Here is a 15909-nt window from a genome sequence, read left to right on the forward strand (position 1 = left end):
GGGAAGAGGGGACTGCACACTCGCATAAGGCCCGGCTATTCACGGAAACCTTACTGGATAATTACATGTCGCAGTTGGTGGATTCCCCTACTAGAGAGAATGCTATCCTGGATCTATTGATCACTAATGACCCAGACATAATCTCGGAGGTAGGAGTCCAGGACAACCTGGGCTCTAGCGATCACAGGATGATCACATTTAGTATAAATAACAATATAAAAAGGCAAGTGGGGAACATAAGAACCCTAAACTTCAGAAGGGCAGACTTTCCAAAATTGTACTCAATGATGGAAAGGGTAAACTGGGACCAAACCCTGGGATCACTGACCACAGAGGAAAAATGGGAATGCTTTAGAACAATATTAAGCAAAGGCATCTTGCAGTGCATTCCTATGGGGAATAAATTTAGAAGAGACAAAGACAAACCTGGCTGGCTAAACCATAGCGTTAAAAAACTTATTAGGGGAAAAAAATTGGCCTTCAAGAAATATAAATCAGAGGGCACCGTATCGGCCTTCCAGCAATACAAGGAGGAAAATAAGAAGTGTAAACACGAAATCAAGATGGCTAAAATCAACTTTGAGAGACAAATAGCGGAGGATAGTAAAAAAAACCCAAAGAAATTCTTTAAATATATCAACAGCAAAAAAACTAGGGCAGAGCATATTGCACACATAATTAGCGATGATGGGAGGATGGTTACAGAGGACACTGAAAAAGCAACCGTGCTGAATTCTTTTTTCTCGTCAGTCTTTACGCAGGAAAAGGAGGGGTACACTGACCATGACTGTATGGTTAGTAGTAATACACAGGACTTGCCACTATGGCTAACAGAGGGGGAAATCAGGGAAATACTGGATAAACTTAACACAAACAAATCACCAGGCCCGGATGGCGTACATCCGAGAGTGCTCAAGGAACTCAGTATGGTTATATCTAGACCACTGTTCCTGATCTTTGCTGACAGTATTAGGACAGGAGATGTACCAGGGGATTGGAGGAAGGCTAACGTGATTCCGATATTCAAAAAGGGCCAGAGACATATCCCGGGAAATTATAGGCCTGTCAGTCTGACATCAATAATATGTAAACTTTTGGAGGGGATGATAAGGGACTATATCGTAGAGTATGCTAAAGACAACAACATCATCAGTAGTAACCAGCACGGGTTTACAAATGGGCGATCTTGTCAAACCAATCTCTTAGCATTCTACGAGGAAGTGAGCTGTGAGCTAGATAGGGGGAGACCAGTGGATGTGGTGTACTTGGATTTCGCTAAGGCGTTTGATACAGTTCCCCACAAGCGCTTAATTTATAAAATAAGGTCTGCAGGTATCGACAGCAGGGTTTGCTCTTGGATACGGAATTGGCTAAAAGGCCGTGTCCAAAGGGTAGTAATAAACAGCGCATACTCAGACTGGTCTGAGGTAGTAAGCGGGGTGCCCCAGGGCTCAGTCCTGGGACCAACCTTGTTCAATTTATTCATAAACAGCATTGAGGACGGGATCAGTAGTTCGTTATCAGTTTTTGCAGATGACACAAAATTGGCCAGGGCAATAACTGCACAGCATGAAGCAGATATCCTACAGAATGACCTGGACAAAATTACGGAGTGGGCAACGACATGGCAAATGAGGTTTAATGTGGAGAAGTGTAAGGTTTTGCACTTGGGGACCAAAAACATAAAAACACAATACACGTTAGGAGGGGAACCCTTGGGGGAATCAAAAATGGAGAAGGATCTGGGAGTCTTAGTTGATGATAGATTAGGCAACAGCATGCAATGCCAAGCGGCAGCTTCCAAAGCCAACAGAATATTAGCATGCATAAAGAAAGGGATGTATTCCAGAGATAAGACTATAATCCTTCCAATTTATAAAACTCTGGTCCGACCGCATCTGGAGTATTCTGTCCAGTTCTGGTCGCCAGTCCTCAGGAGGGATGTGTTGGAGCTGGAGAAAGTCCAGAGAAGGGCAACTAAACTGATTAGGGGGTTGGAGGACCTTACCTATGAAGAGCGGCTGCAATCGCTCGATTTATTTTCCCTGGAGAAAAGACGTCTGAGAGGGGACATGATAGCAATTTATAAATATCTTAATGGGGATCTCAGCTTAGAAGAAAAGCTGTTCATTCGAAGGAATTGCATGAGGACTCGAGGACATACAATGCGATTAGAGGAGAAGCGTTTTAACCTCAGGCAACGTGGGGGGTTCTTTACTGTTAGGGCTACAAGATTGTGGAATTGTCTACCACAAGAGGTGGTTTCTGCGGGTAGTATGGTGACTTTCAAAAGACTCTTAGACTTACATCTCAAGGATCAGGAGATTGAGGGCTATGTTAGATGATGACAGTCACACACACCTACACAGGTTGAACTGGATGGACTATTGTCTTTATTCAACCTCACCTACTATGTAACTATGTAACCACTTAAGCCCCGGAGGATTTTCCTGCTAAAAGACCAGGGGGTATTTTGCGATTCGGCACTGCGTGACTTTAACGGACAATTGCGCGGTCGTGCGACGCTGTACCTTAACGAATTTGACGTCCTTTTTTTCCCACAAACAGAGCTTTCTTTTGGTAGTATTTGATCACCTGTGCGATTTTTTGATCACGCGCTATAAACAAAAAAAGAGCGTCAATTTTGCAAAAATAGCAATATTTTTCACATTTTTTTATATGAAATTCCCCCAAAAAAATGTAAAAATCAAAATTTTTTAACATTTTCGGCATATTTTCTATACCTATGTTTTCTATACCTATGTCCGCAGTCTCTGACCATCTCTTTTATCATGTCCGCAGTCTCTGACCATCTCTTGTATCATGTCCGCAGTCTCTGACCATCTCTTGTATCATGTCCGCAGTCTCTGACCATCTCTTGTATCATGTCTGCAGTCTCTGACCATCTCCTGTATCATGTCTGCAGTCTCTGACCATTTCTTGTACCATGTCCGCAGTCCCTGACCATCTCTTGTATCATGTCCGCAGTCTCTGACCATCTCCTTTATCATGTCTGCAGTCTCTGACCATCTCCTGTATCATGTCTGCAGTCTCTGACCATCTCTTGTATCATGTCTGCAGTCACTGACCATCTCTTGTATCATGTCCGCAGTCTCTGACCATCTCTTTTATCATGTCCGCAGTCTCTGACCATCTCTTTTATCATGTCCGCAGTCTCTGACCATCTCTTGTATCATGTCCGCAGTCTCTGACCATCTCTTGTATCATGTCCTCAGTCTCTGACCATCTCCTGTATCATGTCCTCAGTCTCTGACCATCTCCTGTATCATGTCCTCCGTCTCTGACCATCTCCTGTATCATGTCCTCAGTCTCTGACCATCTCCATAGTACTAGTCTAGTACTATGCCTGCCAGTGCCAGGTCAGCCTATTTGCAGAAGAAATTCTGATTTGAATAAAATTGTTGCTGCCAGTGCCAGCCTACCAGGGGCTGATCTGAGGTGTGAAGGTGCAGGAATTGGGGTGATCTGAGGTGTGAAGGTGCAGGAATTGGGGTGATCTGAGGTGTGAAGGTGCAGGAATTGGGCTGATCTGAGGTGTGAAGGGGCAGGAATTGGGGCTGATCTAAGGTATGATAGTGCAGGAATTGGGGTGATCTAATGTGTGAAGGTGCAGGAATTGGGGTGATCTGAGGTGTGATAGTGCAGGAATTGGGACTGATCTGATGTGTGATAGTGTAGGAATTGGGACTGATCTGCTTCATACTATTTTTAGGACTCAACCATCAAAACAGGATTTAAAGTAAGACAAAAAAAAACAGCATCATATGGCAGCTCTGATCTAAATTGAAGATTAAACTAAAAAATGTACCGTAATCGAATCCACACATCCTGGAACATTAAATCCTGTCATCAACCATCCCGACGAATGCCACGCCTGGCCACGCCCCCCCCCTCGCAGGCTGCTCAGTCCAAAATGCCCGGGCCTATTTTTTGTCCCAGTCTGGGCCTGCCTGAGAGAACTGGGATGGGTGCAGAGCCAGTCAAGAGGATTGTGGTGACATGGGCAGTGGAAAGAGGAAGATGCAGCCATGAGGGCTGACAGGGCCTGAAGAGGTGGTACTGGGAGCAGTACCACATGTAGTACAGCTTGCACTAAGTACTACCAATATGTGCTACACCATAGGAGCCATGGTCCCTGCCTGCAAAGGGCATTTGCTTTGGGCTTGACAGAGCCAGTGTCAGATCCTCACATAAGTGCTAGCTGGTCCTGGGAGTGATAGTCTGCAAGCAAGTTTATATGCTGGAGGTTGATGAGAAGAGATTGTATATACTGGAGTGTAAGTAGTTGATTCCCTACCAATTTCCTTCAATCGGGTAGGAATCCCATATGCACCCTTCCCCATTCAAGTTCAATTCCCTTAAATAAAAAGATAAAAATAAAACAAACAAAGCTGCAAGAACTGCTTCTTGTCTCTGAGGGACTGGAAATTTATGTGCCTAGCTGTGCAGGGTGGGAGATGACCACATTCACCAGCTGCCCCTATGGGGGTTGCGCTACCCAAATAATTAGTAAGACCTTATCTGGAATATGCAGTTCAGTTTTGGGCACCAATTCACAAAAAGGATATCGGGGAACTGGAGAAAGTGCAGAGAAGGCAAATAAACCAATAAGAGGTATGGAATAGCCCAGCTATGAGGAAAGATTGGAGGAACCAAATGTATTCTCTCTTGAGAAGAGGAGATTAAGGCTGGGTTCACACTGATGCAAATTGGATTAGGGTTTCCCTGCATCCAATTCGCATGACAGGAGAGTGTGGCTGGCTCTCAATGGAGCCGGTTCACACAGCTCCGGGGCGGCCACAGTCCACATTGGAAAAGGGTCCTGTGCATCTTTGGCTCAGTTTCAGGTGCAAATTCAGGCAAAAATTCGGACCTGATTCGCACCTGAATCGGTGAACAGGGATGATACATATATATATATATATATATATATATATATATATATATATATGTAGCACCCTCCTAGAAGGGTAGGTGCTAGGTAAAAACAACTGTTTCTCTTGCTGCTTATCAGGGGAGCTGATCTATTAGTTTGCCTGTCACATGTTTCCAGGTGTGATTCACTGGGTCTGAGGGAGTGTCCCCACTGTATCCAATGAGGGAGCTTGTTGGACAGTGGAGGAAACCCAGCCAGTGACACATCATATCTTTTGACAGTCCCAGTGGGAGGGCATTCCTGCAATGCATCCTGGGATTGCCTATAAATACGGAGGGGACATGTGACATGTGACAGGGCATCTTTGGCGGTAAGCAGAGTCCCAGGAGGAGGCAGACGGCTGGTCTCTCCTCCTGCAGGTGTGAGAGGAAAGTTGTTCAGGCAGTTGGCCTAGTGTGGAACTGAGCTGCAGAGGATCCAGAGTGCTGACAGTGGAGTTGGTGGCAGAGTCTCTCAGGAAAAACAGTGTCATGAGTACTCTGGGATTTGCCACAGGCTCTGCCTAGGCAAAGAGACCACTCCAGAGAAGGCAGGAGATCAAGGAGCTAGCTTACACAGGAATTTTAACAGTAAAGGGGGCGCCGTGTAGTTGACTGTGAAGATTAGGAACAAAGGGGGTGCCAGGAAGGGCCCTGAAGATTGTTCTGCAGTACAGCACAGATTACCTCAGAAAGTTCACTTAATTCTACTTCACTGCTTATGACAAGGTGAAGCAGTGGCCTAGCCATGACTAGCGTTATACAGTGCTACTCAGCATTACTCAGTGTTACTCAGTGTTACTCAGCATTACTCAGTGTTTATCAGCATGTATGCGTCATCCCAGCTAACTGTGCATAGTTATACAAGTTGGAGTATCCCACTCATTCCCTTCTCCCATCCAAGTTCTCAATAAAAACACAAAAAACAAAGCTCATGGACTGTTTCCTGACTGAGCCAAAAATCACTTGGGGAATGTTGAACTGTGTTGTAGCTAATGGTAACCCAGGGGAACCCATAACCAGCAGCTCCCAAGGGAGTAGTGCTACATATATACAGTATATATATATATATGTATAAAAATCATTATACATACCCTTTTTCCATTTTTTATAATTAATACATTCTTCCCTCCGTTCTCAGCTGCATAAGAGCTGGAGGGAGGAGAAGCAGCAGCACTCGAATGGCTGCGCAGTGGGGGCATGTAATGACACGTCTGATCATTGGAGAAGAGTACACTGAGTTCCCAGCATAGCTAGACAACTGACCCAGTTGTACTCTCCTGCTTAGTGTGGTCAGTTTTTAATAGGAAAACAGAGGGACTGGCAGGAACACCAGGGATCTCACATAAAGGAAGCAATACGAAGAGGACAGGATACTTTCTCATACAAGTACATGGTACAGCGGGCACATATCAGGAATATGAAGTGTTGGGGTAACAAACGCTTAATTTTTCTAAGAACCTCTACACCTGACTTACATTTCCCCCAACCCTGCACATAAAGCTCCTCTAATATCATCTGCACTCTCCCCTGCACATACTGTATTATTCCATAAAATATTATTCCGTACTGTATTATTCCATTCCACCCCTTCCAATATTGCTTACTGTAATACCATCTACACGCACATACTACTTGCCATGGAACCCTCTGGACTCCTCCTCTGCACAAACTTCCCAATGTACATATTACCCACTGCCATACCCTCCACACTCCTCTCCTGTACATATTACCCACTGCCATACCCTCCACACTCCTCTCCTGTACATATTACCCACTGCCATACCCTCCACACTCCTCTCCTGTACATATTACCCACTGCCATATCCTCCACACTCCTTTCCTGTACATATTACCCACTGCCATATCCTCTACACTCCTCTCCTGTACATATTACCCACTGCCATATCCTCCACACTCCTCTCCTGTACATATTACCCACTGCCATATCCTCCACACTCCTCTCCTGTACATATTACCCACTGCCATATCCTCCACACTCCTTTCCTGTACATATTACCCACTGCCATATCCTCTACACTCCTCTCCTGTACATATTACCCACTGCCATATCCTCCACACTCCTCTCCTGTACATATTACCCACTGCCATATCCTCCACACTCCTCTCCTGTACATATTACCCACTGCCATATCCTCCACACTCCTTTCCTGTACATATTACCCACTGCCATACCCTCCACACTCCTCTCCTGTACATATTACCCACTGCCATACCCTCCACACTCCTCTCCTGTACATATTACCCACTGCTATACCCTCCACACTCCTCTCCTGTACATATTACCCACTGCCATATCCTCTACACTCCTCTCCTGTACATATTACCCACTGCCATATCTCCACACTCCTCTCCTGTACATATTACCCACTGCCATATCCTCCACACTCCTCTCCTGTACATATTACCCACTGCCATACCCTCCACACTCCTCTCCTGTACATATTACCCACTGCCATATCCTCCACACTCCTCTCCTGTACATATTACCCACTGCCATACCCTCCACACTCCTCTCCTGTACATATTACCCACTGCCATATCCTCCACACTCCTCTCCTGTACATATTACCCACTGCCATACCCTCCACACTCCTCTCCTGTACATATTACCCACTGCCATACCCTCCACACTCCTCTCCTGTACATATTACCCACTGCTATACCCTCCACACTCCTCTCCTGTACATATTACCCACTGCCATATCCTCCACACTCCTCTCCTGTACATATTACCCACTGCCATATCCTCTACACTCCTCTCCTGTACATATTACCCACTGCCATATCTCCACACTCCTCTCCTGTACATATTACCCACTGCCATATCCTCCACACTCCTCTCCTGTACATATTACCCACTGCCATACCCTCCACACTCCTCTCCTGTACATATTACCCACTGCCATATCCTCCACACTCCTCTCCTGTACATATTACCCACTGCCATACCCTCCACACTCCTCTCCTGTACATATTACCCACTGCCATATCCTCCACACTCCTCTCCTGTACATATTACCCACTGCCATACCCTCCACACTCCTCTCCTGTACATATTACCCACTGCCATACCCTCCACACTCCTCTCCTGTACATATTACCCACTGCTATACCCTCCACACTCCTCTCCTGTACATATTACCCACTGCCATATCCTCCACACTCCTCTCCTGTACATATTACCCACTGCCATATGCTCCACACTCCTCTCCTGTACATATTACTCACTGCCATACCCTCCACACTCCTCTCCTGTACATATTACCCACTGCCATACCCTCCACACTCCTCTCCTGTACATATTACCCACTGCCATATCCTCCATACTCCTCTCCTGTACATATTACCCACTGCTATACCCTCCACACTCCTCTCCTGTACATATAACCCACTGCCATATCCTCCACACTCCTCTCCTGTACATATTACCCACTGCTATACCCTCCACACTCCTCTCCTGTACATATTACCCACTGCCATAACCTCCACACTCCTCTCCTGTACATATTACCCACTGCCATAACCTCCACACTCCTCTCCTGTACATATTACCCACTGCCATATCCTCCACACTCCTCTCCTGTACATATTACCCACTGCCATATCCTCCACACTCCTCTCCTGTATATATTACCCACTGCCATATCCTCCACACTCCTCTCCTGCACATATTACCCACTGTCATATCCTCCACACTCCTCTCCTGCACATATTACCCACTGCCATATCCTCTACACTCCTCTCCTGTACATATTACCCACTGCCATATCCTCCATACTCCTCTCCTGTACATATTACCCACTGCCATATCCTCTACACTCCTCTCCTGTACATATTACCCACTGCTATATCCTCCACACTCCTCTCCTGTACATATTACCCACTGCCATATCCTCCATACTCCTCTCCTGTACATATTACCCACTGCTATACCCTCCACACTCCTCTCCTGTACATATTACCCACTGCTATACCCTCCACACTCCTCTCCTCTACATATTACCCACTGCCATATCCTCCACACTCCTCTCCTCTACATATTACCCACTGCCATATCCTCCACACTCCTCTCCTGCACATATTACCCACTGCCATATCCTCTACACTCCTCTCCTGTACATATTACCCACTGCCATATCCTCCACACTCCTCTCCTGCACATTTTACCCACTGTCATATCATCCACACTCCTCTCCTGCACATATTACCCACTGCCATATCCTCTACACTCCTCTCCTGTACATATTACCCACTGCCATATCCTCCATACTCCTCTCCTGTACATATTACCCACTGCCATACCCTCCACACTCCTCTCCTGTACATATTACCCACTGCTATATCCTCCACACTCCTCTCCTGTACATATTACCCACTGCCATATCCTCCATACTCCTCTCCTGTACATATTACCCACTGCTATACCCTCCACACTCCTCTCCTGTACATATAACCCACTGCCATATCTCCACACTCCTCTCCTGTACATATTACCCACTGCTATACCCTCCACACTCCTCTCCTGTACATATTACCCACTGCCATATCCTCCACACTCCTCTCCTGTACATATTACCCACTGCTATACCCTCCACACTCCTCTCCTGTACATATTACCCACTGCCATATCCTCTACACTCCTCTCCTGTACATATTACCCACTGCCATATCCTCCACACTCCTCTCCTGTGTATATTACCCACTGCCATATCCTCCACACTCCTCTCCTGCACATATTACCCACTGTCATATCCTCCACACTCCTCTCCTGCACATATTACCCACTGCCATATCCTCCACACTCCTCTCCTGTACATATTACCCACTGCCATATCCTCCATACTCCTCTCCTGTACATATTACCCACTGCTATACCCTCCACACTCCTCTCCTGTACATATAACCCACTGCCATATCTCCACACTCCTCTCCTGTACATATTACCCACTGCTATACCCTCCACACTCCTCTCCTGTACATATTACCCACTGCCATATCCTCTACACTCCTCTCCTGTACATATTACCCACTGCCATATCCTCCACACTCCTCTCCTGTACATATTACCCACTGCTATACCCTCCACACTCCTCTCCTGTACATATAACCCACTGCCATATCTCCACACTCCTCTCCTGTACATATTACCCACTGCTATACCCTCCACACTCCTCTCCTGTACATATAACCCACTGCCATATCCTCCACACTCCTCTCCTGTACATATTACCCACTGCTATATCCTCTACACTCCTCTCCTGTACATATTACCCACTGCCATATCCTCCATACTCCTCTCCTGTACATATTACCCACTGCCATATCCTCTACACTCCTCTCCTGTACATATTACCCACTGCTATATCCTCCACACTCCTCTCCTGTACATATTACCCACTGCCATATCCTCCATACTCCTCTCCTGTACATATTACCCACTGCTATACCCTCCACACTCCTCTCCTGTACATATTACCCACTGCTATACCCTCCACACTCCTCTCCTGTACATATTACCCACTGCCATATCCTCCACACTCCTCTCCTGTACATATTACCCACTGCCATATTCTCCACACTCCTCTCCTGTACATATTACCCACTGCCATATCCTCCACACTCCTCTCCTGTACATATTACCCACTGCCATATTCTCCACACTCCTCTCCTGTACATATTACCTACTGCCATATCCTCCACACTCCTCTCCTGCACATATTACCCACTGCTATACCCTCCACACTCCTCTCCTGTACATATTACCCACTGCCATATCCTCCACACTCCTCTCCTCTACATATTACCCACTGCCATATCCTCCACACTCCTCTCCTGCACATATTACCCACTGCCATATCCTCTACACTCCTCTCCTGTACATATTACCCACTGCCATATCCTCCACACTCCTCTCCTGCACATATTACCCACTGTCATATCCTCCACACTCCTCTCCTGCACATATTACCCACTGCCATATCCTCTACACTCCTCTCCTGTACATATTACCCACTGCCATATCCTCCATACTCCTCTCCTGTACATATTACCCACTGCCATACCCTCCACACTCCTCTCCTGTACATATTACCCACTGCTATATCCTCCACACTCCTCTCCTGTACATATTACCCACTGCCATATCCTCCATACTCCTCTCCTGTACATATTACCCACTGCCATATCCTCCATACTCCTCTCCTGTACATATTACCCACTGCCATACCCTCCACACTCCTCTCCTGTACATATTACCCACTGCCATATCCTCCACACTCCTCTCCTGTACATATTACCCACTGCTATACCCTCCACACTCCTCTCCTGTACATATTACCCACTGCTATACCCTCCACACTCCTCTCCTGTACATATTACCCACTGCCATATCCTCCACACTCCTCTCCTGTACATATTACCCACTGCTATACCCTCCACACTCCTCTCCTGTACATATTACCCACTGCCATATCCTCTACACTCCTCTCCTGTACATATTACCCACTGCCATATCCTCCACACTCCTCTCCTGTGTATATTACCCACTGCCATATCCTCCACACTCCTCTCCTGTACATATTACCCACTGCTATACCCTCCACACTCCTCTCCTGTACATATTACCCACTGCCATATCCTCTACACTCCTCTCCTGTACATATTACCCACTGCCATATCCTCCACACTCCTCTCCTGTGTATATTACCCACTGCCATATCCTCCACACTCCTCTCCTGCACATATTACCCACTGTCATATCCTCCACACTCCTCTCCTGCACATATTACCCACTGCCATATCCTCCACACTCCTCTCCTGTACATATTACCCACTGCCATATCCTCCATACTCCTCTCCTGTACATATTACCCACTGCTATACCCTCCACACTCCTCTCCTGTACATATAACCCACTGCCATATCTCCACACTCCTCTCCTGTACATATTACCCACTGCTATACCCTCCACACTCCTCTCCTGTACATATTACCCACTGCCATATCCTCTACACTCCTCTCCTGTACATATTACCCACTGCCATATCCTCCACACTCCTCTCCTGTACATATTACCCACTGCTATATCCTCCACACTCCTCTCCTGTACATATTACCCACTGCCATATCTCCACACTCCTCTCCTGTACATATTACCCACTGCTATACCCTCCACACTCCTCTCCTGTACATATTACCCACTGCCATATCCTCCACACTCCTCTCCTCTACATATTACCCACTGCCATATCCTCCACACTCCTCTCCTGCACATATTACCCACTGCCATATCCTCTACACTCCTCTCCTGTACATATTACCCACTGCCATATCCTCCACACTCCTCTCCTGCACATATTACCCACTGTCATATCATCCACACTCCTCTCCTGCACATATTACCCACTGCCATATCCTCTACACTCCTCTCCTGTACATATTACCCACTGCCATATCCTCCATACTCCTCTCCTGTACATATTACCCACTGCCATACCCTCCACACTCCTCTCCTGTACATATTACCCACTGCTATATCCTCCACACTCCTCTCCTGTACATATTACCCACTGCCATATCCTCCATACTCCTCTCCTGTACATATTACCCACTGCTATACCCTCCACACTCCTCTCCTGTACATATAACCCACTGCCATATCTCCACACTCCTCTCCTGTACATATTACCCACTGCTATACCCTCCACACTCCTCTCCTGTACATATTACCCACTGCCATATCCTCCACACTCCTCTCCTGTACATATTACCCACTGCTATACCCTCCACACTCCTCTCCTGTACATATTACCCACTGCCATATCCTCTACACTCCTCTCCTGTACATATTACCCACTGCCATATCCTCCACACTCCTCTCCTGTGTATATTACCCACTGCCATATCCTCCACACTCCTCTCCTGTACATATTACCCACTGCTATACCCTCCACACTCCTCTCCTGTACATATTACCCACTGCCATATCCTCTACACTCCTCTCCTGTACATATTACCCACTGCCATATCCTCCACACTCCTCTCCTGTGTATATTACCCACTGCCATATCCTCCACACTCCTCTCCTGCACATATTACCCACTGTCATATCCTCCACACTCCTCTCCTGCACATATTACCCACTGCCATATCCTCCACACTCCTCTCCTGTACATATTACCCACTGCCATATCCTCCATACTCCTCTCCTGTACATATTACCCACTGCTATACCCTCCACACTCCTCTCCTGTACATATAACCCACTGCCATATCTCCACACTCCTCTCCTGTACATATTACCCACTGCTATACCCTCCACACTCCTCTCCTGTACATATTACCCACTGCCATATCCTCTACACTCCTCTCCTGTACATATTACCCACTGCCATATCCTCCACACTCCTCTCCTGTACATATTACCCACTGCTATACCCTCCACACTCCTCTCCTGTACATATAACCCACTGCCATATCCTCCACACTCCTCTCCTGTACATATTACCCACTGCTATATCCTCTACACTCCTCTCCTGTACATATTACCCACTGCCATATCCTCCATACTCCTCTCCTGTACATATTACCCACTGCCATATCCTCTACACTCCTCTCCTGTACATATTACCCACTGCTATATCCTCCACACTCCTCTCCTGTACATATTACCCACTGCCATATCCTCCACACTCCTCTCCTGTACATATTACCCACTGCCATATTCTCCACACTCCTCTCCTGTACATATTACCCACTGCCATATCCTCCACACTCCTCTCCTGTATATATTACCTACTGCCATACCCTCCACACTCCTCTCCTGCACATATTACCCACTGCTATACCCTCCACACTCCTCTCCTGTACATATTACCCACTGCCATATCCTCCACACTCCTCTCCTCTACATATTACCCACTGCCATATCCTCCACACTCCTCTCCTGCACATATTACCCACTGCCATATCCTCTACACTCCTCTCCTGTACATATTACCCACTGCCATATCCTCCACACTCCTCTCCTGCACATATTACCCACTGTCATATCCTCCACACTCCTCTCCTGCACATATTACCCACTGCCATATCCTCTACACTCCTCTCCTGTACATATTACCCACTGCCATATCCTCCATACTCCTCTCCTGTACATATTACCCACTGCCATACCCTCCACACTCCTCTCCTGTACATATTACCCACTGCTATATCCTCCACACTCCTCTCCTGTACATATTACCCACTGCTATACCCTCCACACTCCTCTCCTGTACATATAACCCACTGCCATATCTCCACACTCCTCTCCTGTACATATTACCCACTGCCATATCCTCCACACTCCTCTCCTGTACATATTACCCACTGCTATACCCTCCACACTCCTCTCCTGTACATATTACCCACTGCCATATCCTCTACACTCCTCTCCTGTACATATTACCCACTGCCATATCCTCCACACTCCTCTCCTGTGTATATTACCCACTGCCATATCCTCCACACTCCTCTCCTGCACATATTACCCACTGTCATATCCTCCACACTCCTCTCCTGCACATATTACCCACTGCCATATCCTCCACACTCCTCTCCTGTACATATTACCCACTGCCATATCCTCCATACTCCTCTCCTGTACATATTACCCACTGCTATACCCTCCACACTCCTCTCCTGTACATATAACCCACTGCCATATCTCCACACTCCTCTCCTGTACATATTACCCACTGCTATACCCTCCACACTCCTCTCCTGTACATATTACCCACTGCCATATCCTCTACACTCCTCTCCTGTACATATTACCCACTGCCATATCCTCCACACTCCTCTCCTGTACATATTACCCACTGCTATACCCTCCACACTCCTCTCCTGTACATATAACCCACTGCCATATCTCCACACTCCTCTCCTGTACATATTACCCACTGCTATACCCTCCACACTCCTCTCCTGTACATATTACCCACTGCCATATCCTCTACACTCCTCTCCTGTACATATTACCCACTGCCATATCCTCCATACTCCTCTCCTGTACATATTACCCACTGCTATACCCTCCACACTCCTCTCCTGTACATATAACCCACTGCCATATCTCCACACTCCTCTCCTGTACATATTACCCACTGCTATACCCTCCACACTCCTCTCCTGTACATATTACCCACTGCCATATCCTCCACACTCCTCTCCTGTACATATTACCCACTGCTATACCCTCCACACTCCTCTCCTGTACATATTACCCACTGCTATACCCTCCACACTCCTCTCCTGTACATATTACCCACTGCCATATCCTCTACACTCCTCTCCTGTACATATTACCCACTGCCATATCCTCCACACTCCTCTCCTGTGTATATTACCCACTGCCATATCCTCCACACTCCTCTCCTGCACATATTACCCACTGTCATATCCTCCACACTCCTCTCCTGCACATATTACCCACTGCCATATCCTCCACACTCCTCTCCTGTACATATTACCCACTGCTATACCCTCCACACTCCTCTCCTGTACATATTACCCACTGCCATATCCTCCATACTCCTCTCCTGTACATATTACCCACTGCCATATCTCCACACTCCTCTCCTGTACATATTACCCACTGCCATATCTCCACACTCCTCTCCTGTACATATTACCCACTGCCATATCCTCCACACTCCTCTCCTGTATATATTACCTACTGCCATATCCTCCACACTCCTCTCCTGCACATATTACCCACTGCTATACCCTCCACACTCCTCTCCTGTACATATTACCCACTGCCATATCCTCTACACTCCTCTCCTGTACATATTACCCACTGCCATATCCTCCACACTCCTCTCCTGCACATATTACCCACTGCCATATCCTCTACACTCCTCTCCTGTACATATTACCCACTGCCATATCCTCCACACTCCTCTCCTG

The sequence above is a fragment of the Pelophylax lessonae genome (assembly GCF_965119305.1).
Source record: "Pelophylax lessonae genome assembly, chromosome: 5".
NCBI lineage: Eukaryota > Metazoa > Chordata > Amphibia > Anura > Ranidae > Pelophylax > Pelophylax lessonae.